Source organism: Puma concolor, chromosome E3 (assembly GCF_028749965.1).
Source record: "Puma concolor isolate L17-30 chromosome E3, mPumCon1.1.hap2, whole genome shotgun sequence".
NCBI lineage: Eukaryota > Metazoa > Chordata > Mammalia > Carnivora > Felidae > Puma > Puma concolor.
Genome location: NC_141682.1, coordinates 9,629,294 through 9,656,650, shown reverse-complemented (window position 1 = coordinate 9,656,650; position 27,357 = coordinate 9,629,294). Strand labels below are relative to the sequence as shown.

Here is a 27,357-nt window from a genome sequence, read left to right as displayed (position 1 = left end):
GAACCAGGGAATTGGTACCCTGGTTCTGGGAGGTCTATCCCTCCCACAAGGACTATGTTCAAGGGCCTAAGCGAGTTCCAGCCTTGGTGCAGAAGAGAAGCTGGCTGCCCCGGTCAGGGCAGTGGTAAGACTGTGCACAGCTCTGAGGCCAGCGGTCCCAGGAGAGAGCTGGGTTTTGGATTCAAGGCACTGCCCTAGCCACCTACCGACTGGGTGGCCGCAGGCAGCTCTGAAACCCTCTGGTCCTTGGTGTCCTCACCTGTGAGTTGGGACAATGATCTCCAGCTCACAGGCTCACCATGAGGATTCGAGGTCATGAGGATGAACACAATGCTGGGATCAGGCCAAGTTGAGAGTGTGAGCCACTCTCCCTCCTGAGCCCACTTGCTGCTGCTGTTGCTGCTGGCCCCCCAACTCCAGTCCATGAGAGCCTCGCACCAGGGTAGGGGCTGGACCACTGGGACAGTTGTGAAGCCTTGGTGGGGTTGATTCCAATGGAAAGCTATAAGGCAGAAGCAGGCAGGGCCCACGGCCTCAGAGTATAACCCACTCTCCCCATACCCTTCCCCAATGCAACCAAGAGCTTCCTCCCTTCATGCTCCCGCATCCCAGGGATCAGTGCCCTCCAAAGTTCCCTAATGAAGGCAGTGCTTAACCAGAGCAAGGGCTCCTTATGGGGGATTCACAGGCAAAGAGAAGAGAGCAGGAGGTGGGAGGGAGGAGGGGAGTGCAGGGGAGGCGAGCGAGGGAGGCTGCCGCCTCTGCTCATTTTTTATTAAAGATCCACTTCAAGGTCAGCCCAGCCTGTCTGCCACAAGGGACTCTTCAATTTCCCAGGCTCTGCAGAGAGAGAGAGCGAGAGAGAGACAGAGACAGAGACAGACACAGAGATGTGCCAGTGGAGGGGAAGGAAATGGAGAGGAAGAGGCCTGGGGTGGGCTGGGCAGAGGCACAGTGAGGGAGAGGCAGTGGTCCCTGAATGAAGTGTGGAACCAGCATACTGCTGGCCAAGGAGGGGGCACCAGGGCGGCAGGGATGGGACCCAGGAGAGAGGGTTGGGCCAGGGGCAAAGAGTGAACAGTTAAGGTACCAGGACAAGGGGAGTGACCTGGATGCCCAGGTCTTGTCATTTGCCAGAACATCATTGGCCCTTCACCCATATCACCACTTTGCTGCAAGCTATGACCCTGAGAAGATCTATAATAATTCAAAACGGAGCACAACACTCAGACGGGTATTATCAGCCCCGTTTGGCAGATGAGGAAACAGGCCCAACGAGGCTTACATCACTTCTCCAAATCTACCGCTAGTCAGCAGCAAATCTGGCTCCAGACCCCACTCTTCCCACTGAGTCTGTCACACCCTCCCCACACTCTGGGCCCAGCTCAAGACTCTCCTCCAAAAATACCTCCCAGATTGCTTCAGGAGCCTCCTGAGGGCCCAAGTCCAGCCAGTCTCAGAAGAAGTTTTAGGCCCCTTGACCCCTCCCCACACCTGCCTGCATGGGAGGACGGTGGCAATGCCTTCAGAGTCCCTAGGCCCACGGCCAGCCAGGAGCACCCCAGGCACATGCTCATCGCTCACTGGAGGATCGACAATTCCAGGTGGCCTCAGACCATCACCTCTGGTCTTATGTGCCCTGGGTGGCTTTGCACAAATCCCCTGGAGTTGAGGTTCAAGGGACTATTTTTATCTTCCAGTTCCAGGCCTTTCTCTCCAGTGAGAACAGGATTATGCAATCACTCAGCTTCCACCGCATGTCTGGTGCAGTCTCTTGCAAATGCCTGCTGGCCGCTCATGCTTGAATCCTGCCATCCTTCTGGGGCCTACCCACATGTCTCGCACAAGTGTCACTGTGGGCTCTGGGAGGCAGGCCAAGGAAGGAGACTGTTGAATGACAGGGTAAGCCCAGGGTGACGGGGCTGTGAGGCATGCCAGGCAAAGGAACAGCCTAGGGGTTGAGGGGCATGAGCTCTTGGACAGATGAGGGCCATTGCACTGGGTCTTCAAGTTCAGGCGCACGATCATGGGTCTACCAAGGTGTGTGACTCAGTAGATATGGTGGTTTAAAGATGGCCACCAAGGGGAGCCTGGGTGGCTCAGTCGGTGGAGCATGCAACTCTTGATCTCAGGGTACTGAGTTCAAGCCCCATGCTGGGTGTAGAGATTACATAAATCTTAAAAAAAAAAAAAAAAAGATGGCCACCAACTCCTTGCCCCTCCTCCCATGTAGAGGTGTCCCACCTTTGAATATGAATGATGAAGCAATTCTCTAAATGGAGTGGGGTGGGGGGTGGGGGAGGGCGCCTGGGTGGCTCAGTCAGTTAAGCCTCCATCAGCTTAGATCATGATCTCCTGGCTTCATGGGCTTGAGCCCTGCATCGGGCTCTATGCTGGCAGCACGGAACCTGCTTGCGATTCTCTCTCTCCCTCTCCCTCCCTTTGCCCCTCCCTCACTCATCCTCTCTCTCTCTCTCTCTCTCAAAATAAATAAACTTAAATAAATGAATGAATGAATGAATGAATGAATGAATAAGTGGAGTGGGGTAACTGCTTTGACCAATAGAAAATGGGGACGGTTATGTCATGCCTTCTGAGGGAGGGCCTTAAGAAATTGGCAGCTTCTATATCCCCTTCTTTGAAGCTGGCGTTTTCAGAGCCCTGAGCTGCCATGTGAGAAGTCTGATGACCCTGCTTGGAGATACCACATGGAGAGACCAGAGATTATTTGCAGAAGGAGAGAAAGCAAGCTGAGCCTAACCCTCCAGCCATCCCCACCGGGGGCCCCAGACATGTGAATGAAGGTATCCCTGACCTTCTGGTCCACAACCCATCCCTCAGCTGAAAGCCACCCCATGAGGGGCGCCAGGGGGGCTCAGTCGGTTAAGTGTCAGGCTATTGATTTCGGCTCAGGTCAAGATCTCGTGGTCCGTGAGTTCAAGCTCCATAACGGGGCTCCTCGATGACAGGGCAGAGCTTGCTTGGGATCCTCTGTCTCCCACTCTCTCTGCTCCTCCCATGTGCGCTCTCGCTCAAAATAAATAAACTTAAAAAAAACCCCACCCTATGAAAAGTGGGACCCCATTCAAAGCCTTGTGGTACAAAAGAATCACCTACCCAAGCCCTGCCCAAATTTCCAACCCCCAAACTTGTGACATGTAATAAAATCGTCATTATTTTGAGTCATTACGTTTTGGACTATTTGTTACCCTTGTAGGGTAAGTCTGGAGAGAGGCTCAGACACGAAAACATTTAATAAGCATTTAAGGTGGTTCTGATGCAGAGGGTTGAGGGGACACTTGAAGAAGCACCAGAAGAGGGGAGCCTGGGTAGCTCAGTCGGTGTCCGACTCTTGATTTTGGCTCAGGTCATGGTCTCAAGGTTCATGGGTTTGAGGCCTCTGTGCTGACAGTGTGGAACCTACTTGGGATTCTACCCTCCCTCCCTCCCTCCCTTGCACACGCACTCTCTTTCTCTCTCTTAAAAAATAAGTAAATAAATAAACAAACAAATAAATAAACTTTAAAAATTAAAAAAAAAAAAAAAAAAAGAGGAAGAGGCACCAGAAGAGAGGGACTAACTCTAAGGTCAAGTGCCCCAAGGTACAAGTCTACATCATATCATACAGAAAGATAAATGGACAAGGCAGAGCCAGAGAAAAGAGGAGCAGAGTAGACTGAGGGGCAGAGAGGCAAAAAATTAAAATTAAAATTAAAAAAAGAGGGGGAGGGAGACAGAGAGCAGCTTGAAGGCAGACAGAAAACTAAACAACTCGATTCAACAAGCAATGACTCTTGCCTTCCGTGGCTGGTGTGGGAGATGCAGAGACAGGCATGACCGAGTCCTGCCTTCATGGAGTTCGTGCTCTAGACACAAGATGGCACAGAAAGAGGGTGGCAGAGGCACAGCAGAGTAAGAGAGAAAGGGCAGCTGTACTGACAGCTCAGAGCCCGGAGCCTGCTTTAGATTCTGGGTCTCCCTCTCTCTCTGCCCTTCCCTTGCTCGCTCTCTCTCTCTCTCTCTCTCAAAAATGAATGAACAGTAAAAAAAATCAAACATGGAATTACCATGTAATCCAGTCATTCCACTTCTGGCGATGTGCCCAAAAGAACTGAAAGCAGGGACTCAACCAGATATTTATACACTGATGTTCACAGCAGCATCACTCACAATAGCCAAAAAGTGGAAACAACCCAAATGTCCATTGATGGATGGATGGAGAAACAAAATACACTATTTTATCTACCATAAAATAGTATTCAGCCTTAAAAAGGAAGGACATCCTGGCGCGCCTGGGTGGCTCAGTTGATTAAGCGTCCAATTTCAGCTCAGGTCATGATCTCACGGTTCGTGAGTTTGAGCCCCACATTGGGCTCTCTGCTCTCAGCACAGATCTGTTTCGGATCCTCTGCCTGCCTCTCTCTCTGCCCCTCCCCTCCTCTCTCTGAAAAATAAATGAGCATTTTAAAAAGTGTTAAAAAAAAAAAATAAAAGGAAGGGGCGCCTGGGTGGCTCAGTCGGTTAAGCGGCCGACACCAGCTCAGGTCATGATCTCGCGGTCCGTGAGTTCGAGCCCCGCGTCGGGCTCTGTGCTGACAGCTCAGAGCCTGGAGCCTGTTTCAGATTCTGTGTCTCCCTCTCTCTGACCCTCCCCTGTTCATGCTCTGTCTCTCCCTGTCTCAAAAATAAATAAAAACGTTTAAAAAATTTAAAAAAAAATAAAAGGAAGGACATTCCTACACCTGCTACAACATGGATGAAACTTGATGACATGATGTTAAGTGAAATAAGCCAGACACAAAGGGGCACACGCTATATGATTCCTCTTATATGAGGTTCCCAAAGGAGACACATTCACAGAGAACAACAGTAGAGTGGCAGGTGCCAGGGCACTGAGGGAAGAGGAGATGGGGAGTTAATGTTTCTTGTGTACAGGGTCCCAGTTTGGATTTGGGTGATGCCTGTACAGCATGTGGACGTACCTGATGCCACTGAACCGTGCACCTGAAATGGTTAAATGGTAAATTTTATGTCATATATTTTACCACAACATTTTTTTTTAAGTTTCTTTATTTTGAGAGAGAGAGGGAGCATGCAGGCTAGCAGGAGAGGGGCAGAGAAAGAGGGAGACAGAGAATCGCAGGCAGGCTCCACGCTGTCAGCGCGGAGCTCAATGTAGAGCTCGATCCCACGAACCGGAGATCATGACCTGAGCCAAAATCAAGAGTCAGACACAACCGACTGAGCCACCCAGGCGCCCAATAATTTTTTTTTAAAGGAGGGTCAGAGGGGAAAAGGTTGCTGGGCAGGGAGATGCTATTCTATACGGGGAGGTCTTTGAAGGGTTCATTGGTCAAGTGCGATTCAAGTAGAGATGTATGTTCCAGGGGAGAGAGAATGGGGAAGGGTGGGCACGAGACGGGGGTCCGGGACCTGGGCCAGGCAGACACCACGGAGGTGAAGAAGGCAGTTCCAGGAGGTGGAAGGTCTGCAGGGAGAAGGGGAAGCAGAGGGAGGGCTGGAGGCCTCACAGGGCTCTGACTCGGAGGCTGGGCTTGGGGGTGGGGGTGTAGAAGTGAGTGGAGCAGGGACCCAGAATGGAGTAGGCAGCACCTCCAAAGTCTTAACTGAAGAGAGTGTAATAAAGGGACAGTGCACAGAGCTGCAGGTGGGGATATCAGAACAAGCCAACAAGGACAGAAGAGCACCCAGATTCACAGCAGTAGGAGCCACCCCCAGTAGGCCTGATGTGCCACAGGGAGGTAACAATGCCAGAGCCTGGCCAGGAGCCCTGGAGCTGTGGACAAAGAGCCACTGGACCAGAGCTAGAGAAGAACTCAGTAGGGGAATAAATACCTAGCTTCTCCCTCCTCCTGTTCTTCATTCCCCTGGTGACACTTCCCCTCGAATGAACCCAATCAGTAGTCAAGGGCAAGGGAACCTGGGTAATCAGTCTGCAGAGGTCAACCTCCCAAGGCCTGGAGGAGGGCAGAGAAGGGAGCAAAATGGACCCAGAGGGGCAAATGGAGAAAAACCAGCACAGACGGTGATGCCGTTTGTTGAAATGAATACAAGGGAAGGAGCCCTTTTTGGAAAATTAGCTGGCTGGTAGAGAGCCCAAGGTAAAGGCTTAGTCCTCGGAGGCAGGGCAAAGGAGTACAAGGCATGAGGGGGCTCCTGGGGCTGAGGGGCTACCCAGGTGTCCAGGGTTTGCGAATCCCAGGTCTGGTAGAATAGAGGGCCTAAGGGAGCTGGGGAGGCTAGCTTGAGCCAGCTGCAGGCCCCCCTCCCCTTTTGTCCTGAAGTACCTCCCACTGTGAAGCCAGGGGGCAGCGTCTGCAGAGGCAGCTGAGGGGAGGGCAGGAGGAAGGGTGCCCAGCTAGGGCAAGGTGTTCCCAGACACTAGTCCCAAACAGTTGAGGTTTAGGCCAGGGCTGGTCAGGAACCAAATCAGTGTGGTGAGGTTTCATAAAGCCAACTTGATTTCATCAAAGGAACAAGCTTCCCTCTGAGGATGCCCCAGCCCTGCACCGCCTCTGGCCTCGCCTACTCCCCCTCTGTACACTCAGCCATGGCTCCCCAGGCGAGGCCAGGCCTGTGGGCCCTTCAGGGGCCCTCTGTCAGCCCTTGATCTGCCTACTGCCTACTCTGCTTTGGGAGGCCCAGCCAGGCAAAGGGGGCAGGAAGAGGGAGCACACTGGTGCTAGGCCAGCCCAAGGCCCCAGCAGATGAAATATTCATGCAGCCAGAAGGCAGGAGACCAGCAGAGGACTTGCCCCTGGGGCCATGGGTCTGTGGTAATGACAAAAGCAGCTGTAGCTCCTCTCCCCGACCCCAAGCTTTGTTCTGCAGACCGGAATGGGCCTGCAGTGCCAGGATGCCAATCATTCAAACACACTCCAAAGACGCATGTGGATGAAGAAACTTGGGAGAGTGGGGAAGGGAGGAGGGCACACACAGACACACACATAGACAGATTGGGCACACATGCACATAGACCCGCACAGACTTACAACAAACATACACTCCATCCAGGGATGATTCTCAGGGTCGTATACATGCCTTCTTAAAACCTACGCCCCAAGAGCCTCACCTGCCTCACCCTAGTCTGGGTGCCGCTCAAGTCTGCTCTGGCACTTCCAGCCCTGTTGCCTGGGACAGGAAGCTTCCACCAGGACACCACTAGTGGGTTCCAAGCAAAGGCCTCCTCCACGTTCCTGGCTTCCGTTAAAGAAAGGTCTCCGGGATTCCAAATCCTCTTCAGGAGCCTGCCCTACCCCTGAATTTCCTGCACTCAGCTGGCTCACTGTTCAGTCAAAGAAAGAAAGGTGGAAGCTGCAGGACGGACAAACCACCCCAAGGTCTTGAAGAGAGTAACCAAAGGGTGACTTCGACTCACAACTCCAGACGCCCAACCAAGCACCACCAAAGGTCCAGCGATTCCATTCCCAAATTCCTCTACCAGTTACGATGGCCCTCCCCCTCCACCCTTCCCAGCCTCTGTCCAGCTACCAGGATGCGCGATAAAAGGGGCCTCCTGGGACATCTCCCGGCCGGATCCCAGGGCCCTCTTAGACACCAGCTGCTCAGTCAGTGTCCTGGCGAGAATTCAGGATGCCGAGTTCTTTTTCCAGTTCCAAATTAATAACCTCCCTGGCCCCGGGCGACTCTGGGGACTGGAGTGCTCCCACCCGCAAGGACTGGACCTGATATAACTAAGGTGAAGGAGAGTCCAAGCCGGACGCCCGTCCCTGGCCTCCGCTGTGGGGGGCCCTCCGGGCCTGCGGAGGGCGCTGTGGAGGCCGGACCGCTCTGGCCGGCAGGCGGGCAGGGAGACCGCCTCCATGGTGGTGCGCTGTCCAGCATTTCAGCAATCGGCGGCGGCGGCGCCCGCGGGGAGACGGAGGGCGCGGGGCCGTGGGGGCCGCGGAGCTGCCCTGTCGAGTCGAGCGGAGGAGGAAGCTGGGACTAGCGGGGCCGGAGGGCCTGGCTTCAGCACCCGGCGGAGCGCGGCGGCCAGCGGGGAGGTGAGAGCCCCTAGTGGGGCGGGGGCATTTCCCATAGGGGCTGGGGCTGGGTTGAACCTCGGGCCTCCACAGTCGGACAGGGGCTCGAGGTCCGCAGGCCCGCGAGCAGATGGTAGATTGGGGGACTGCAAGAGTGTTTGATCGAGGGTGCCAGGCACCTGGGAAACAGAGATGAGGAACATTGTTCATTTCACTGAGAGGAACGGAGAAAGTGGGAACCCTGTGGGGTCATGGGCAGGACTCCCCTGGGCATAAATGGCCATGGCCTGGCCCATGAGGATGTTAGGGAGACGCTCAGCTGCAGCCCAGTTGCCCTCCCCCAGCTGAGGAGAAGGACCTGCTCCCTAGGGAAGGGAGAGATTAACGCAGGGACCCTGTGGAGAGGCTGGTCACTGGGAGGGGTGGAAGGCGCAAGCCCCCACCTGAATGCTGGGCTTCTGTCCAGAAGGGGGTGGCAGCATAGGGGACAGCCTGGCCCCTTTCCCAGCTGCCCAAATGCCCCTAGGGAGGCAGGATCTGGCAACGAGAACTGGGTCTCACACAGGATGGCATTTACTCTCACACTGGGAAGAGGATGGAGGGCACAGAAGAGAAAATAGCCACCAGGAGTTTAGGGGGGTTCTCTGTGGCCTCTCTGAATGCCCAGGGAGAGTTTCTGAAGCTCCCAGTGGGCCCAAGCTCAGAGCAAATTCCTGGTAAAAAGGAGAGATAAGAGAAGAGACGCAGCCTCTGCCTTGCATCCTCTCCCCCCACCCCCCCTCCCAGGGCTCCTGCCTGGGCAGTGTTGAAGCTTCCTGCAGTTCCTGCTCCTGGCAGCAGGTCCATTGTGGGGATGGGTTTGGCGGGTAGAGAAAGAAGGGCACCCAGGTCTGGCCTGGTACTCCAATGCCTATGCTCTGTCCCAGCCATGACTTCTCACTCCCCTAAGACCACACTCACTTGCCCACTTCTGGCATCAGAGGGCCTGGGCTGGCCTTTTGTCCTGTGTCAAGGGAAAAGGCAGGAACTTAGGCGGAGAGCAGGGCAGGAGCTGGAGAGTTTCTCTGTGCATCTTAAGGTCATGGCCCCGGCATGTACCAAATTCTCCCCCAGCCAGAAATAGGACCAAGCTGGCTAGGAAATCGCTCCCACACATTACCAGCTTTTTGGTTCCTTAACTTTATGCCCCATCCCACTCTCCTGTGAGGGGTGGAGGAGGAATTCTTGAAGGGTGAATAAAGACTTGATTGGATTTTAAGAGGTGGGGGTAGGTGGGTAGGGTGTCATGGACTCTGAAGTCTGAGAGACATGGGTTCAAATCTAAGCTACATGACTTCAGGTAAGCCACTTAACCTTTCGGAGCCCGTTTCCTAATCTGTAAAACAGGTGTCATGTTAACAGTCTCTACTTGGCTATTCCAAGAAATAATCCAGATAAGGACTGAGAAACTACTTTGGGGCTGTAAAATTCTGGGGGAGTGTTTGTCAGTTGAATGCAAGTAAGAATTTCTTAAGGAGGAGCTGGATAAAGGTGGGAAAGTTCTTAGCATTGTTTGAAGCACATCTTTCTCTTCCCAGAGGAGGGGGACACTGGCTGAGGGCCTTGGAGCAGGCTCCACGCTTGGCACAGTGCTACTGTTGATTCAGTCAATCCTCACAAAAACTTCCCAGGGAAGCCATCGCTGTCCCTATTTCACAGCTGAGAAATGAGACTCGAGTAGCTTTCCCAAGGTCACGAAGCACCCAAGCTGTCTTCCCTGGGTGCAGCTGATGACCTGTCCCAGCCCCTTGATATCCAGGCCCACTTAAATGCCAGTTTCTCGATTCATGATGCCCGCTTTCCAGGTGGGGAGCCTGAGGCATATGAGTGAGGGTGTGCAGTGCAGTGAGGAGCTGACTCCCCCAAGGTCACTGGGATATTTGGAGGTAGAATGTGCTTTGAACTGGCCAGCTGCGTGCCCCCACCGCAGCCCACCCCTGCCACTGTCACGCCTGCCAGAGGGGGAGTCTGGGTCTGGCAGGCCCAACTGCTCACTGCCGTATCCACTTCTCACCTCCTCTGCCTGCCAGCCTCTTGCTGACCTCAGCAAGCCAGTGACTGCCTGTTCCTTTCTGAGCAGTTAGCGCCCCCCCGCACCCCCCCTCCCGAGATGGGGCCATGGTCACAAGCCACTGCTAGTACTGCTGGGGTCAGCCTCCCCTACTGACTTTTCTCTTCCTCCGCCCACTGCTTGCTGCCCCAGGGGCAGAATCAAGGCTCCTCCTGTCCCAGCAGCCATCAGGGGTTCTGCTAAAGAGATGAGGGGAACTCACCCTCTCCCTTGACTCCTTCCCATATTCTGAGCCCCTGCCATGGACCTGTCACTTCATGTACGTTGCTTCACTTCATCCTCACGTAACCTGGTATCAAAGGTGGCCTTGATCCCTTTCACAGAGGAGCAAAACCGGGCCTGGAAGTGATGTGACTTTCCCAAGGTCACAGAGCAAGGTCTTGGTGCAGCCCACACCCACTGCCGCAGGGGCCCAGCGAGGCTTCCACAACATCACTCTGTCCTCAATTCCCCAGGCTCTCCTGAGTGAGGGTCAACCAGGGCACTGTGGGCCAGCGGGAGGTGGGAGGAGGTGTGTGGCACAGGCATCTGAAGGGCTCTGGGACAGGATCCCAAGGACCTTCCTTCTGGGCCCATCTCTGACCCTGGCTGCTTGTGTGACCTTGAGCAGGTCCCTTCCTGTCTCTGGGCCTTGGTGTCCTCAGCCATAAAATGATGGGGTTTGACCGAATGACCCCCCGAAAGCCCTGCCATCGTGACGATTTTAAGATCTCTCTGCCCTATAAATCTGTATATCGGGAAGCCCGTGGTTCTATTGGCAGAGATAGAAGTCACCGCCAAGTGTTTCAAGGTTTGAGTTATTAGTTGGAGCTGAGATTTAAAATTCACCTGTCCCTCCCAGCTACGAACTTGGGGTCTTAACTAAAGGGGGGGAACAAAGCTTGGAGAGGCCCAATGGCTTACCTGGAGACCCCAGATTCTTTGGCTGAGCCAGGATTTAGCTTTCCTGGCCCAGGACTTGAGGTGACCTGCAGGGACACTGAAGGTGCCCTCCACACGCCCCCCAGAGTTGTTCGCCAGACTCTAGGAGGCTCCCAGGACACACATACACAGGCCCCAAATCCACGGAAGCAGCAGGAGTGCAGTGGTTGAGGCTTATTCATGGTGTCGTGGGGAGAGGGAGGGATTTTGCAGCTGATGCTCTAAAGACAGGATGCAGGGCCCTGTAGAGGGAGTGAATCTGCCTGGTGACTAGTCTAGTCCGAGTGGGGAGGGAAAGCCAGGCAAGAAAGGGAAAAGTTCCTTCTCAATTCTAACACCCACCTGGGCCCAGCAGAAAGGTCAGGGGCTCAGAGAGGTGGGAGGATCAAAGAGGGCACTCAGAGTGGGTACAGAGAGGAAGGGGGGTGGGCTGCTCTATGGTGGGGGTGGGGGGGAAGAGGTCAGTGAGAAGGGAGGAGGCCCAAAGGAGCTGAGGGGGCTTATGACAGGCTCATCACCAACAGTTATAGACCCCAGCCTGGCCCAGGCTAGGTTTTTCACTGTGGCTTTGGTGCCTGCTGACACCTCTGGGTTCTGCCCCTTCTCCTTCTTCTGGGTCATGAGCACAGGAGGGTGACAGCTCCACCCCTAGAGGCCAAGCCCTGTTGACTCCATGTCATCCAGAATGGGGGGCTCAGGGGGCCTGGGCAAGTGACCAGGTCCAGGCTACCCAAGCTGGCCCTTGGCCTGGGAGAAAGGCCACAGTGGCCATGTGTGCTTTGGCTCCAGAGCAGCCCCCGACCCCCAGGGACACCCCTGTCCCCAACCAAAAGCCGCCAGCCCATCCACCTGCGGCACTGCTTCCTGGGCACTCAGCCTGGCCTCAGCCTCCTGCCGCCCCCAGCCTGGCCTCTTGCCCACCGCAGAGGCTTCTGTGCCAGCTGGAGCTGGCAGGCAGAGCACACTTCCCTTAGCATCTTGCCGGGGTCTTTGAGGCCTATGAGGCAGTCTGGGCCCAGTGAATCGAACCCCGGGGTGCAGGCAGCTCACTGAGCTGGGGAGCTCTTGGCCTATCTATTTCATTCCTAGCTTTGAGTATGGCCTGTGGCTCCGAGACCCCTCCCATACTGAGCTCCATCCCCACCACCATCCCCCCAAACTCCCCGGGATGGAGACAGGTAGATAAAAGCAAGTTTCATTGGATTCTTGTGATTCTAAACATAGTACACCTTCCTTGTGCGAGACCTGAGAAGTAGAGAAGCCAAGGAGAAAATGGAAATCATCTGTAGTCCCACCACCCAGAGATAGCCACTGTGAACATCAGAAGGTGGGGGGCGGGGGGAGGGTATTTTTTCCAGGATTTTGTCCATGTGTTCATAGATACATAGAGCTTAAAAACCGGGAGCACACTGCTGAGGGAAGCCAGCATCCCATTTTTCACTCTATCATGAGAATTCTCTGATGTCTTTAAAGATTCTTTAAAAAGCTGGCTTTTAGTGGCCATTTGAAGGCTGGACATGGGAAGAGCCACTTCCCAAGGGAGCCCGGGAGACCTGTGGGGAGAACCTTCCACCACCCCCCCTTCCCTCTTAGGTGGAGCACACCTTTGGAGTCTGCTGGCTGTGGGTTTCCCTTGGTGAGGATGGCTTTGGGCCCTGTGACGCTCAGCCCGGGACCAAGGTGGGGAAGGCCAGAGCTGCTAAGGGGCAAAGAGGAGCATGTGAGGGTCATACATCCCCCAGGAAAGGTGAGAACCTGAATCCAACAAGACCTAAGAAGAAAGCTGAGGCGATTGCCAGTCTCCTGGACTCTGATCTCATTTGGGCCCCAACCTCCACGACCACATCTGTTTCCTCCCTTGTAAAATGGGCGTAATGCTACCTGCCCCCAAGTGTGCTATGAGAAGTGACTCAGGAAAGGATTAAACCCAGTGCGCTCAGTGGCCATCATCTGAGTGTGAGACCACACGGTCAAGATCTACTGAGTGCCTCCTATTTTCTGGGTCCGGTCTGAGCACTGAGGACACAGGTGAACCAGACACCAACCCTGAACTTGAGGAACTCCCTGACTAGTGGGAAAGGCAGGCATGAGGGAACTGACATTGACGACCTGCTGAGGTTCTGCCAAGGCTAAGATGACCATGGTGATGTGGGCAGCCAGAGGAGGCTTCTGGGATGGGGGCATTTACGTTGGGCTTTCAAGAATGACAGGGAAGGTGCCAGACAGAGAAGGCTGGGGCATGACACCCAGAGAACAGCATAGGCACAAAGGTATGAAAAGTCCTGGTGAATAATCTAATGCAGCCGTAGCACACAGGGAATGCCTGAGAATAAACGGCGGAGGGCAGCCCAGTGGGGAGTGAAGAAGTCCCAGCCAGGTCGAGAAATACCTTAGGAACCACTGTAAGAGCAGAGGATTTATCTGGAAAGCAACAGAAGTCATGGGAGGCTTTGCAGCATTGTCATGAACTGGTCAGATCTGCCCTTTAGGAAGCCCACTCTGGCTGCACTGGGGTGGAGGGAAGGATGGAAAGAGGACAAAGAAGCTGGGCGTTGGGGGGAGGTGACTGCAAAGGGGACAGTTACCGGAGACATGCCTCTGGGAGATTTGACATGTATGTGTACGTGCACGTGCACCAGGCTAGACTCATTCAGGGAGGAAGGAAGACCCATGGGCCAGGGGCAGGGCTAGAATGGGGTGGGCAGCCTGTCCCCGCACCCAGCCCCAGCTGCTGGCACAGCCCTCGGTATCAAACAGAGAACCCCAGGCTGGGGGAGCGGGCGCCCGCTCAGGGCTCCCAGCTTCAGGGCTGGGAGAGGAGCTGAGCCACCCCTTCTCCCAACAGGATGCCACTTCTGGGGACTTCTGGGACGGGAAGGAAGCCAGGACACCCAGCAGGTCCTGCCTCCAGGCAGCCCTGTCCCCCCTCCCTGTCTGGGCCTGACACATGCTTATTGGTCTTTGTGAGCCATCCTTTAGTGTCCCCAGAACTTCTCTCTTCTCTGCCTCCAAATTCTCTCTCCCTCTGTCCCCCTGCTCTTCATGTATCAGAAAGCAGAGAGGATCATTCGCTCATTCTTTCAATCACTCATTCGTTCATCAAACTTTTGCTCAGCAGCTCCTCTCACCTTAAAAGCTCAATTATCATTGTCATCCCCAAATTCTGTGCTAGGCACTGGAGAAAGGGAGGAGCATCCCCCAGCCTGGTGGGGAACAAGGCCCATAAACTGGTGAATGTTTTGAGACAGAATATGGGTTAAGGGGGGAGCATTCCAAGGACAGCTAGGGCCCTGGCGGTGGGGGAGGTTGCCTGCCCAGTGGACTTTGGGGCCAGCTTCACAGATGGACTTGCTAAGAGGAGTCCAGGTTTGCCAGGGAGAGGGGGAGAGGGGAAGGCATTTTTGGCAGAGGGAACAGCATGTGCAGAGATATGGAGGGAACACCAGGCACTTGGGGAACGGCATGGCTGGAGAGTCGGGGTCTGGACCCAGGCTGGGGAGGGAGGCCTCACGAAGGGCCACAGTGCCGGTCCGGGGAGCCTAGCTTTTGTCCTGTGGGCAGCAGAGAAACCATGGGATGTTTCCAGCAGGTAAGCGAAAGGCCAGAGCTGTTTCGGGAAGGTCACCACTGAAGGGCAAGCATGATTTGAACAGATGGAGAGAACTGGGGGCCTGCGGTGTGTTTTCAGGACACGGGTCACATGGCCAGGGGCCTCTCCTACTGTAGCTCAGCTCCTCCCAACCTGGGACACTCAGAACCACTGCAGCCATGGTCTCTAGGCGTAGAGTACCCGCCTCCGGATTTCTAGAACAGTCCGTGAAAAGCAGATTCCTGGGACCCACCCAAAATGATGGGTTCAGAATCTGTGTGTGGGGCCTGGGGGTCTGCAGTTTTTTAAAGCTCCCAGGTGACTGTCCGTGCTAGAGTTGAAAACCGGCGCCTTATCACTTCGCATATGCTGTTGCCTTTGCCTGGATGCCCTTCCTCCCTCTTCTTCTACCTCTTCGAATTTCAGCCTCTGCTCACAAGTCTTCTGGACAATACCTTGTTCCAAACTCTCCTCCCTCCATGTGCTCCCGAGTGTCCCATGCTACTTCCTTCTCGGCCCCTTTTACATTCTGTCCTGGCAGGTCATTTAGTCACCGTGAACACTCATTTGGCATTTCCCGCTCGGTCCTCAAAATATCCTATGAGGTAGCCAGGTCACAGCAGGGGATACTGAGGCACAGAGAGGTTAACAAGGTCACCAACATCACCCAGCTAAGACATGGCAGGAACAAAGAGGCTGCACCATTTGATGGTACCCCAGGAGCTCTCTGAGGGCTCTCTGCATTACTCACCGTTGTAGGTCCCGGGTGCGAACACGGGGTCTGGCATATGGGAGGTGTTCGGTTTCCACATCTGAAGGATGGGCTTAAGGATGACGATTCCCTTCCAGGGCTACTCTGCAGCTCGGGGAAGTCCATGGCCCCGACAGGGGTCGAAGCAGCGAGGTGCCCAGTCTGGAGCGGGTGTGGTGGCAGCAGAGGCAAGGACTCCTCTCTGCGATTTTAGAGTGGAACAGTCTTCCAGACAATAGGCCTCTCTCCCTCCTCTGCTGTGCTGAGGTGTGGCCTCTCCCACATAAGTCAATCCTGGCCAGGGAGCAGGGGAGGGCATGTTACTGGGGTGGGATCAGACGAGGCCCTGATGAACATTCTGGGGCTCATGGCAGAGCAAGGTGAGACTTGGAGAGGCTCCAGCTGCACGAGCCGCCCCCGCCCAACCTGACCTTAAGGGACTCACCCCTTCCTGGAGCAAGGAGAGCCCCCCACCATTCCTGCCTCCCACCCACAATCCCTCAGGAGCCGTAGGTTATTGTCAATGATGTTGTTAATTAACTGCTTAATTAACTATTTAGGCTAATCAGATTAATTGACATTAATTGGCTACCATTTGTCAAGGACCCTGGAAAGCTGTGCCTCTCAGAGTTGACGTGTGTGACTGGGGCTGAGCAGGGGAGGCAGCAAGGAGCTGTCACAGTGCCGCAGAGCTGGGGGAGCAGGTGGCAGGCCGTGGCAGGACCAATGGCACCAGGACTGTGGCTCTCAGGGCTGAGCCCGTGAACTCCTAAGTCTGGCTCTTTATACTTCAGGAAGTGCATCCCTCTTCCTGCCCCTCAGTTGCATTAAAAAAAAAAGGTCTGATGAGGGACCAGAGGGAAAAGGGAGATGCTTTCCATCCTTAAGGGCTCTAAAGACCTCGGAAGGGGGAGAGACCTTAAAATCCTAAATAAGCCATGATATAAGTAGGTCACCACAGAACAACTGCGGGGTGGCATGCATGTATTCAGTTAAAGGAAAAAAAGGACAGATGAGCAGGATAGGGTAGATGAAATGTGCACAATATTAAATGTGATAAAATGATCAGATTTGTATTATTTAGTCAATTACAGCCCCCAAAACCCACAGTACATTTTTGTGCCTGTTTTAAAACACAACTTACAGTTTTAAATTATAGCACTTGAAACAAAAAAGAAAAAAACTACTATGAAATGCATCCTACGTTTTGGAAAAAGAAAAAAAATGCCAACCCACTCAAAACTGGGAGTGTGAATTTGTCTTCAGAGTCGTTCTCTTAAGATTAAATGGCTCCCACATCTAGTGCAGCGCTGGGCTGGAAGTTGGTAGCCTTGACTTTTTCGCTGACCCCTTGAGTGTCCCTTCTCCTCTCGAGAATCCCTGGCCTGTCTTCCTGAGAGAGTGTGTATGTGGAGCACAGGAGGTGTGAATTTCGAGTATTCTGGAGATGAATACAAATGTGGGGGGAGAAAGGGGTCCATTTTTGCAGGAGGGTCAACCTGCCAGGATGAGGGAGGGGGCTTCCTGGGTAAGAGAAAGGCTTTTTGACAGAGATCTCTAGCTTGGTAAGGGAAGACCTGGAGAACAAATGTGGGGTCTCTCTTCTCCCCTTACTGCCCGATCCTGCAGCCCCTGGGGGAGGAAGGACCAGGAGAGACTGGAGGCTGTTGCCTAGCAACGGGAGGCGCATCTGGATCGATGGGAATGGCAGGCGAGGCTCCAGCCCCCAGCCCGGCTCTCTCTTTGATCTCACCCGGCCCAGCAGAAACCTGGGGGGGATGCCCAGGGCAGCCTGCTTGATTAGAGCTGAGTCAATAGAGGGAATTTTCCATAATGAGATTGTGTGGGCAATGGAGGCAGCTGCCCTGGCTTCTCCTGTCACCCTCCCCAGTGGGTGGAAGGGGCTTGTCTGTCTGTCCTGCACACACCCCTCCGGCTGATTACTCCTGGAGCTGCACATCACCAGCAACTTTGATTCTTCTAAGTCTTGCACTGCCAGAGACTCAGAGCCCAGCCCTTCCCTGGCCCCAGTAGTATCCAGGCTCCTGACACTTCGTCCAGATGGGGAAACTGAGGCTCAAAAAGGAAAAGAGATCTGGTCACACAGCTTCTAGCTCATCTTGCCCTTCCTTGGCCCAGCTCCTGGGTGTGAGCCTGAAGGATCGGGTCCTTGAGGGGAGAAGGGGGCAAAGGGGATAATGGAAGCTGATGTCAGCCCACGGGCTCCTCTGACTTCAGTCCACGTTCAGCCCCAGAGGCCAACTAGGAAGAGTCCTCAGAGAGCAGGGAGTCCTGGCACACAGATGCCTCTCCCTAGGATGCCTCACCAAGGCCACCTGGCTTGGACCCTCCCCAGGACACAGAGATCACCTCTCTGGCAGCCCATGCCACCAGTGACAGGTCAGCCATACAAAGCTTCTTTCTCAGGCTCCCTATGCCCGAACCTCAGATACCCATTCTAGCTCAGGCAGCCACAGGGACGCTGTCTGCTCCCTGGCTGAAGACTGCAGCTCCCGAAGGCTAGCGAGGGCCCGGAAGAGAAGTAGAGTGGGCTGAGTGGGATGCGTTCCTTTGTTCCACTAGGGTGAGGGGAAGGGAGACTAATGAACTCCTTGTTTGTGTGGTCTCAGCACTGGTCTACACACGCCTGCCTTCCAGGTTGAACTTGTCGGCGTTATTGTCAATGACCAGTATTACACGTCCTGCTCTGGTCCACTGGTCTATAATACTGATCTGCGTGGGTCTGTGGGTTCCCGCACTGTCCACTGTTGATGTACCCAGTCTGAACTCCAGCTTCAGGCTCTCCATGGCCTGTCCTGGGCTACACTGGTCTGTACCGGATCTCACCTGGGCTGAATTGCCTATACTGTGTGCTCCTCTGTAGGGAGCAGAAGGCCGAGGCCTCCTTGTCTCTAGGGACCGGTCACCGAAATCCTCTGCCCTGGGAACCCAAACCAGAGCCAACAGGAGCAAGGACAGAGGTTCTGGGCTGATAGGCAGGGGCCTGGGTCCCAGGGCAAGTCCTTTGTATCCATTCAAGACAAGCTAAACTCCAAGGTTTACAAAGTATATGACAATGTGACCTGTGTGAAAACGTGAGCACACGCAAAGTCTGGGCATACTAAGAGCAGTAACCAGGGACCTTTCCTGCTGAGGTCTCTGGCAGTGGTAAAAACAAAAAAACAAAAAAACAAAAGGAGTGAGCTCCCCATCAGTGCAAACACAGGCTGACTTTCAGCGAAGTGTCACAGATGGTTTAATAAAGGTTCACAGCTCGGTTGCTTTGTGCCAAGCCCCGTGCTGGGCACAAGGGACACAAAGATGGATGTTACCCTTGGAGAGCCCTTGGAGTCACTGCCCTCACTAGCCCAGGGAGCAAACAGTCACAGTAGGACGAAGAGAACTGGAGAGTAGTAGCCAGTGGGTAAGGCTCTGAGGGCACAGCAGAGGAGTGTCCCCCAGTGGAGGTTGAAGAAGGCTTCCTAGAGGAGGTGATGCTTGCGCAGAGTCTTACAGGAAAAAAAAATGGAAAGGGAAGGGCATTCGGGGCAGAGGGAGCAGCGTGGGCCAGGGTGTTCTTAGGTGGACCAGAGTGTCGTGCGTCTGAGACACAGGGTACCTGGACAGATTGTTCAGGACCCAAGGGCCAGCTAAGCTGCCTGGGCTTTGTCCTGTGGACAGTAGGCTTGCCCGCCCTCCCTTGCCTGCCCTGGACAACCCATCCTGGCTCTTAGGGACTCAGATAGCCCGGCCGCATCCATTCCACGGCAGACCCAGACTGCAGGGAGGGGACAGCTCAGAGCCCTGCCCAGGGCCCAGTGCAGGGCTTGGATGGGGGGGGCCGGAGTGGGACCACGAGTGAGCGCTGCAGCCCAGGCTGTGGTGCCAGCACCCCTACGGGCCAGGCTGCCGGCCCCTCCTAGAACCAGCCATCCAGGCCCAACCCAGCCAGACCCAGCCCAGGGGCTCCGGCCAGAGCCTGCCTCTGGCTCCAACAGGGGCAGCAGGAAGCTCTGACTGCTGAATAATTGAAAGGAAGGCTTTCAGCGATTCTCCCTCCCCCCTGCCGCGTCTTCTCCAGGGTTGGGTAACAAATAGCAGTGCCAGCACCTCCCAAGAGAGGCTCCAAGGCAGGGAGGAAGCTCACGCTGCTATAACCCTCTCGTTGCCAGGCTGGCTGAGTACTTCCTCCCAGGCCTCCTGCCGCAGCAGGTACTGGTCTCAGTGGGTGGCTGGCTGTGAAAAGCCGCCTTGTTGGCCCGTCTTTACAAGTTGGTGCTGATTTGGAGAGGTACTCATCTACCTGGTCCCGTTCTGATTTAGACTGATCTATATGCCTTACTGGTTAACTCACGCCTGTCGTGGTTTAGACCGGTTGGCATCATTTATGGGCAAAACTAGCGGTTAACACTTACTCATAGAACTTACTGTGTACCCTTAATTTAAAGGTGAATTACGTCACCCCTAAGCAGGGGAGGGGGTGTAGGTATTTATATGAATCCCATTTTACGAATGAGGAAACTGAGCACAGAGGTTAAGTCGTTTTAAGGCACACAGGAGATGACTTGAACACGGGCTGGCTCTTCGGCCACTTGCTGGTCTGCGCCTGGCTAATGTGCATCGGGCTGCCCTTAGGGCCAGACCGCTCCATCCAAAGGGCAGGGATCACCAAGAGTGAGGGCACTGGGCGGCAAGAGAGAGCTTTCCGAAATGCAAATCTGACCATGATCTACCCAGCTCAACAGCCTTCACTGACTTCCTATTGCCTGCAGGGTATGATCCTAGCTCCTTCGTTCCCACTCCCCACCCCCCTGGCCCGCTGTGCTCAGCCCTGCACAGGCCTATGCTCTTCCCTCTTTCCTCTCCAAGCCTTCTTCCCACGCACCCCCACGCTGTGCCCACAACTTCCTTCCTTCCCTTCTTTGTCCCACCAGCTCCTACTTCCACTTCAAGATCTCGCCTCCGGGAAGACCTCCCAGCTATGCCCCTCCCCACACACCCCAGCTCAGTTGATGTCTCTGCCACATCTCCCATCCCAGTACTTATCTTGCTATATCATAGGCATCGGTACATTTTCGCCTGCATCTCTTATCCTCTGAGGGGCCCTGGAGGGGCCACTTGCTGAATAGCTATGACACGAATGAGTGACCCGAACCTAGAGCTGAGGGTGCTGTTACCTGGCCCCGTGGCCCGTGGCCCCCAGCCCCACCCTCTTGCCTGGGCAGCATAGGTCTTCCAGTTTGTTGCACCCACTGCTTGATTATCTTTACCCCCCTCCCCATGCCCATGCTTGCGGGCTGGAGGTTTGGAGAAGGGTCCCCACAGGGAAGGGAGGGGTCAATAGCGTCAGTGCCAAGGGTGGGAGGAGGCTAGAGGCACACCTGGATTCCTCTGCACAGTGGAGATGGTCTTTCTTTTCCAGCTTCATAAAATATCTTGACACACAATTATTGTTGCACACTTCCTTCTACAAAGACCTGGACCCAGTTTCACAACCTAAGTACCTGGGTTTCCTGTGGGTAAGGTCCGTCACGTTTCTGATAGCCACCAAGAAATTTTTTTCCTCCAGGAAACTCAGGAGGCGTGTCCCTCCCCACCGCCCTCTCCACACACCGGGCCCACCCTGTGTTCACAGACCCCGCCTGCACCCCATCATGCAGGCCATGCCATCCTGCCCCTCCTAGTCCCAGGTCCCTGGACCCTGCCGTGTCTCTGCCCTCTGCCCGTGCTTTGCCCTGCCTGTGCTCCCCCTTCCTTACATGGACAAGACTCACCCTTCAAAGGGCCAGTTCAAACATCCTTGCCTTTGTGAAGCCTTCTCTGAGCATCACCAGCAAAGACAGGCCCTCTCTGGTCTCTCTTTTTGCTCCCCCGGCATGGAAACCAGGATCTGTCTTCATTAACAAGCATGTCACTGAAAGAATGAATGATCCTACCACGTCATCAAGTAGGGAGTATTGTCTTCAGTTTACAGATGAGAAAACTTGAGGCTTGGGGAGGTTTAATGACTTCCCTTGGTCACCCAGACAGAAGCGATAGAACTGGAATTCAGGCTCAAGTCTTCTGACTCTGAATTCAGAGTCTTCTTGTCTACCCCCCATCCCTGTCCTGGGCCAACAGGAGACAGCGGAAGGACCTTACTGGCAAGATGGCGGCTAACTTGTGCGTGGCCATGGATCTAGAGCTTGCTTGAAGCTGTGGCCTGTCCCTTGAGGGGGTGGTGGCCCTGAGTCCTGGCACTATCGCTGGGAAGGTGGGTCTCTGGCACGCAGGGGCAGGGAAACGAGCCCCCAGGAGAAGGGTGCTGTGCTCTGGGCCAGATAGGTTTCTGAACCCCAGGAGCAAAGGCAGCCCCTGGGGGCCTGCCTTGGGGTGCCCCGGTGCTGGGGGCTGAGAAGATGGGGAGGGGGAAAAGTGGCCTGTAGGGAGGGAAGGGAAAGCGGCCGGGGTCAGTCCGGCAAGCCCCCTGGAATGGTGCCCATCCCCTGCCCTGGCCGGCCTCTGCCCTCTCCTCCCTCTACAATTAACTCCCTGGTTCACTCTGGGGTTTCAGTCTTCCCGATGTAATGACAACCCCCAAATCAGGCCCAGGTTATGGGCTCCCAAGTGCCAGACCCCCTGACCTGGGGCTTCCTAGACATCTTCACCCAGATTGCCGGGGACTCCTCACACCCACCGTGTCCAAAAAGAGGACAGTCAACAACCACCAGTATTCACTGCACGCTAGGCACCCACTGCGATAGCGTTTCCCAGGGATTAGTCCTTTACAGCAAGTCTCTGGGGAGGATGCTATCATTAGTTCCATCTTACAGGCAAGGAAACTGAGGCACAGAGTTTCAGTCACATGACACTCAGCTCATGAGTTCCCAAAGAGCCGCCCTGTCTCCCCATCAAACCAGAGTTCCCCAGGACAGGGCCCACGCTCCCCCTCAGACGCATATGTGTCCTGCGGCCGCCTCTCCCAGGCCTGGCCGGGTCGCTACTGACCTGAGCGTCCTACCCCTCTGAGCCCCGGGGTGAGTGATGATCTCATTAGCTGAGAGGCCTCCGGCCCTGTCAGCAGACTGGACCCCACAGCACAGAAGGGCTGCTTCACTTTCACTTCATCTCTACCAGCAGAACTGGACTTGGAGGTACCAGCAGCCAGAAAGTGTTCCATCCTGTTCTCAGCCAGGCCTCAGCGGAGCCCCGCTTGGGTTGAGGAAAGGAGGCAAGCCCAGGGACTCAGTCAGGGCTCTGGCCCTGGAGTCCCTTCCTGGCCAGCAAGAGAGGAGATGCTCCCCTGCCCCGCCGGCATTGAATTAGAGTTCCATGACTTCATGTGCACATGGGTGTGGCTGGCCTGTGGGACCTGACCCAGTGCTGAGGACAGCCTCGGGGCTGAGCTCTCGAGGTGGCTGGTGTGGCTCTGACCACTGACTCCATCCGCAGGAAGAGGATGGGCTGAAGGCTTGGCAGTATATATACGAGTTAGCATTACCTAGATTTCTAGAGTAAGAAAGGACCCACGGGACCTTTGAGTCCAGTGTCCTCACCGTCCAGAGAGGGAGAGTGACTTCCTCGGGGTCTCACAGCCAATCAGCAGCAGAGAAAACATTTCCCATTTTCTGCTCCACCTCTAAAGGACTCAGTGTGAATGTCCCCAAGGACCTCAACATGTTATGGCTCAGGCCCCACATCTGCCTGCTTGACCCCCACAAGCTCCTCACTCCTGACGCACCCCTCATTTGCCCTCCACGCTCCCCATCACAGTAAATGGCCTGCACCATCCATCCGGTCTCCCAAGCTAGAGACCCACTGTCATTCAAGACACCGCCCCCTGTCCTACATCCAGCCAGTCATGGTCCCGCCAAATCTACCCATTTCTTTCTTCCTTCCTTCCTTCCTTCCTTTCCTTTCCTTTCTTTTTAAGTTTATTTATTTATTTTCAGGAGGGGTACAGAAAGAGAGGGAGAAAGAATCCCAAGCAGGCACTGCACTCTCAGTGCAGAGTCCTACATGGGGCTTGAACTCATGAACCATAAGATCATGACCTGAGCCTAAATCAAGAGTCAGACACTTAACTGACTGAGCCACCCAGTCGCCCGCATCCATTTATTTCTTGAATTGAGGTCCAGGCCTCATGTGCTTTAGTGTCCCTGTCTCCAGCCCTGCCTCACCCCTTCTGGGAAGCTGTCCCTGACCAACCAGGTTGAGCTGCAGAAACTCCTCAAATCCTTTGATCACACTACACCACTGGTCTCCCAACCCAGCCCATGAGCTCCCAGACTTTCATAGGGTAAGGCCCAGAGTAGATGCTGGGTGGGTATTTGCTGAGTGAGTATAATGTCTATCTCGTGTTGGAACATTCCTGTGATGGGGAATTCACTTATCCTGGGACGAAATGAACTGCTTAGTTGTTGTTTTTTTTCAAGGTTTGATTGCTAGGAAAAAAAAAAAACAAAAAAATCCTGTCTCGGACTTAGCTGAAGTCTGCTCTAGATGACTTCCCTGCAGGAGTCCTGGCTTTCTTCTGGAGCAGCCCAGATTGTCTAGGTCTTTCCTCTTCTCAGTGTGATCGAGGACTCACTCACAGCATCAAGGGCACTCGAGAACTTGTTAGAAATGCAAATTCTCAGACACCACCCCAGACCTACTGAATCAGAAACTCTGAAGCTGTGTTTTAACAAACCCTCTGGGTGACTTTGACGCCTAATAAAATTTAGCACTGCTGGGGCGCCTGGGTGGCACAGTCGGTTAAGCGGCCGACTTCAGCCAGGTCAAGATCTCGCGGTCCGTGAGTTCGAGCCCCGCGTCGGGCTCTGGGCTGATGGCTCGGAGCCTGGAGCCTGTTTCCGATTCTGTGTCTCCCTCTCTCTCTGCCCCTCCCCCATTCATGCTCTGTCTCTCTCTGTCCCAAAAAAAAAAAAAAAAAAAAAAGTTGAAAAAAAAAATTTTTTTTTAAAAATAAAATTTAGCACTGCTGTTCTAGACGCCAGCCCCCAGCTGCTGGTCCAGAGATAGTCTGTTGTCAGAATCACTGGGCAAACATTAACAATGCCCCAGAGACTTGGATTCAGTAGGTCTGGGGTGGGTCCCAGGTAGGATAGACATATAAGATACAAAACACCCAGTTAAATTTGAATTTCAGGGGTGCCTGGGTGGCTCAGTCGTTTAAGCGTCTGACTCTTGATTTCAGCTCAGGTCATGATGTCATGGTTTGTGAGTTCCAGCCCCACATTGGGCTCTCTGCTATCAGCACGGAGCCTGCCTCAGATCCCCTCTCCCTCTCTCTCTCTCTCTCTCTCTCTCTCTGCCCCACCCTCGCTCTCCCTCTCTCAAAAATAAATAAGCATTAAAAAAAAGATTCCCTCTTGGGGCGCCTGGGTGGCTCAGTCGGTTGAGCGTCCGACTTTGGCTCGGGTCATGATCTCACGGCTTGTGAGTTCGAGCCCCGCATCGGGCTCTGTGCTGACAACTCAGAGCCTGGAGCCTGCTTCTGCTTCTGTGTCTCCCTCTCTCTCTGCCCCTAACCCACTCGCATTCTGTCTCTGTCTCTCTCATAAATAAGTAAACATTTTTTAAAAATTAAAAAAAAAAAAGATTCCCTCCTAAAAAATTTCTGAATTTCAGATAAACAAGGAATTTTTTTGGTATAAGTATGCCCCAAATGTGAAATTCATGAATTTCTAGTTTAATTTTACTGTGCATCCTGTATTTTCATTTGCCAAATCTGGAAGCCCTACCTCATTTTAACAAGCTTCCCCACAGACTCAGCCAGGTTTGGCCTAAATCCTCCACCATCCTTCAAGTATTTCGAGATGGGGATTCTGACCACCTGTATATTCTTATCACCTCCCCCTTCTAGACATTGTGTTTTTGTTGATGTAGCCTAAGAGAACACGCACTTCTAGCACCACGCTATGATACTGACTCAAATTGGGTCTGTGACCATTGAAAAACCCCTAAATCCTTTCTAAATATGCTGCTTTAAATTATGTCTATCCCATTTTTAGAAAGTGAATTCGGGATCCAGTTTCCAAGTGAGGGATTTCTCACTGTCCTGCTCAACCTTCTTCAATTCCTCCCATCTTTCTAGCCTGTTGAGTCCTTCTAGAAACTGATTGTATTTAGAAGCTTTCCCTCATGCTGTCGTCTATGAATCTGATCATCAGATTATCAATGTTTCATCCAGTCAGTGGTGAACATATGGGATCAGACATGGGTGAGGACAGAGCCCTGTCCTGTGGTCCTTCACTAAATACCTCCATCTAATGTGACATCAACCCATTAATCAGCTCCCTTTGAGCACAGGTCAATCTATCCGCCAATTACAACGGTGCAGAACAGGATATTAGTTCCAATAAATCGCAATCTTTCTCTCTCTTTATGCAATTTCACAGGGATTCCATAAAAAATAATGTCAAATGCCTCTCAGAGAGACCGTGTGTCTGCAGTAACTCCCTGGTCCGCAGGCCCAGCAACTGCAACTTGGAAAGAAGCGGGTTTCACGTGCAATGACTCTTAGGGGCCTGGCCCCTCGTCTTGGGGTTCAGGGGTCGTCCTCCAATCACCTGCCTCTGATTCCTGTCTAGTGGCCTCCAACTCACCAGGTGAAGCTGGGAGAATCCACCGTCTGTCCTAGTGAAAATCCAGACTGTCCCTGCCCCCATGCCTATGCACCTCTCTCTTTTACTTCTTAGAGACACGTCTGAAAGATTACCTGGACAGTCCAGCAATCTTACTTAGCCGGGCGTTCTCCTGATTCTAGGGATAGAACAGCTCAGGGTCTGGAGATGGGTGCTCAGCACTGCTCCCACCAGCTTCCCCTCCCCTGCCTTCAAGGAGCTCAAACAAACTTCTAGGCAAGGGCACCACGCCCATGTCAGAAGGAAAGAGTGCAAAGCAGCATCGCTCAGAACCTGGCTCCCCCGAGGCCTAAGCACTTTATCCCTATACCCTCAGCACGCCTCTTCCATTGCCAGTGCTGGGTAGGCTCTGGGGAACCAGAAAGAAGGGATCCATCCCCCCAAAGCGCTCACAGTTCAGAAGGGGAGTCAGATGCAAAGAACAAGTCGAACTTCCGTTATCTATAGAGGTGAGGACAGAGCTAGAGCACAAGGAGATAATGACTCACCCTTCCTCAGAAGCAGGGACAGCTTCCCGGAGGCGGTGACATCTCTGGGCCCTGAAGGATGAACACAAGTCCCCCAGGTGGAAAAGTGAGGAAATGGAATCCCAGCATAGGGGAACCATAGGACACAAAGGAGTGAGCACATGCCTTGGGACAGATGACCAAGGCCGAAGGGCTGGATGTTGTTTGCAGGAGGAGGTGTAGCAAGGGATAAAGTTGCAGGACAGCGTAAGGCAAAAATGCGAAGGGATCTTGCAACCCATATTAAGGACTATACCAGGTAGTCCTCTGTCCCGCCTCGTGTTGTGATATCTTCTGTTTGTTCCATCCAGGTGCACTGGGCACCGCCCGCTCGCTCAGGCACTTTGCTGGCACTAGGAGTTGAAAGCCAAACTGTCCCCAGCACAGAGGGAGCCAGACCCGTGAGTCCACAGTGACAACAGTGAGCGGCAAGGGCTCTGGCAGGACGGCACCAGCCACGGGGTTTAAGGGAAGCCTTCGAGAAGGTGGTGATGCCTATGGGCAGTGACTCTGGGGACACAAAGGAGTCAGGAGAAGAGAAGGAGTCCCAGGGAAAGGGAGCACTGAATGGAAAAGCCTGGACACAAGAGAGATGCGGAATCTGTGTGGCAGGGTGTCCGTGGGGTGGTTACAGCTAGACCAGAAGGCAGGCTGTGGCACGACTTTAAGCGACCGGAAGCCACCAGAAGCTGTTACTCAGGTCATGACACAGTCTGATTTGCTCCTGGACTGATCTCTCAGGTTGCTGATGAGGGGGCGGGGAGGCGGGCAGGATGCCGGAGCAGCAGATCAGAGTGAGGGTCTTGGATTTTGGTGGCAACAGGAGGGGAGCGAGTGGATAAATGG

The 27,357-nt window shown here is 54.1% G+C and overlaps 1 protein-coding gene across 2 annotated transcripts in view; it reads left to right on the top strand.

Annotated features, from left to right (window-relative positions):
• Positions 1–7,919: 7,919 nt before the first annotated feature.
• Positions 7,920–27,357, top strand: part of SRRM3 (serine/arginine repetitive matrix 3) — a 56,501-nt gene continuing 37,063 nt past the window's right edge. For both annotated transcript variants that reach the window (XM_086691842.1, XM_086691846.1), the window contains exon 1: positions 7,920–8,027. The gene's annotated coding sequence lies outside the window, so the exon portion shown is untranslated. The remainder of the gene's footprint in view (positions 8,028–27,357) is intronic.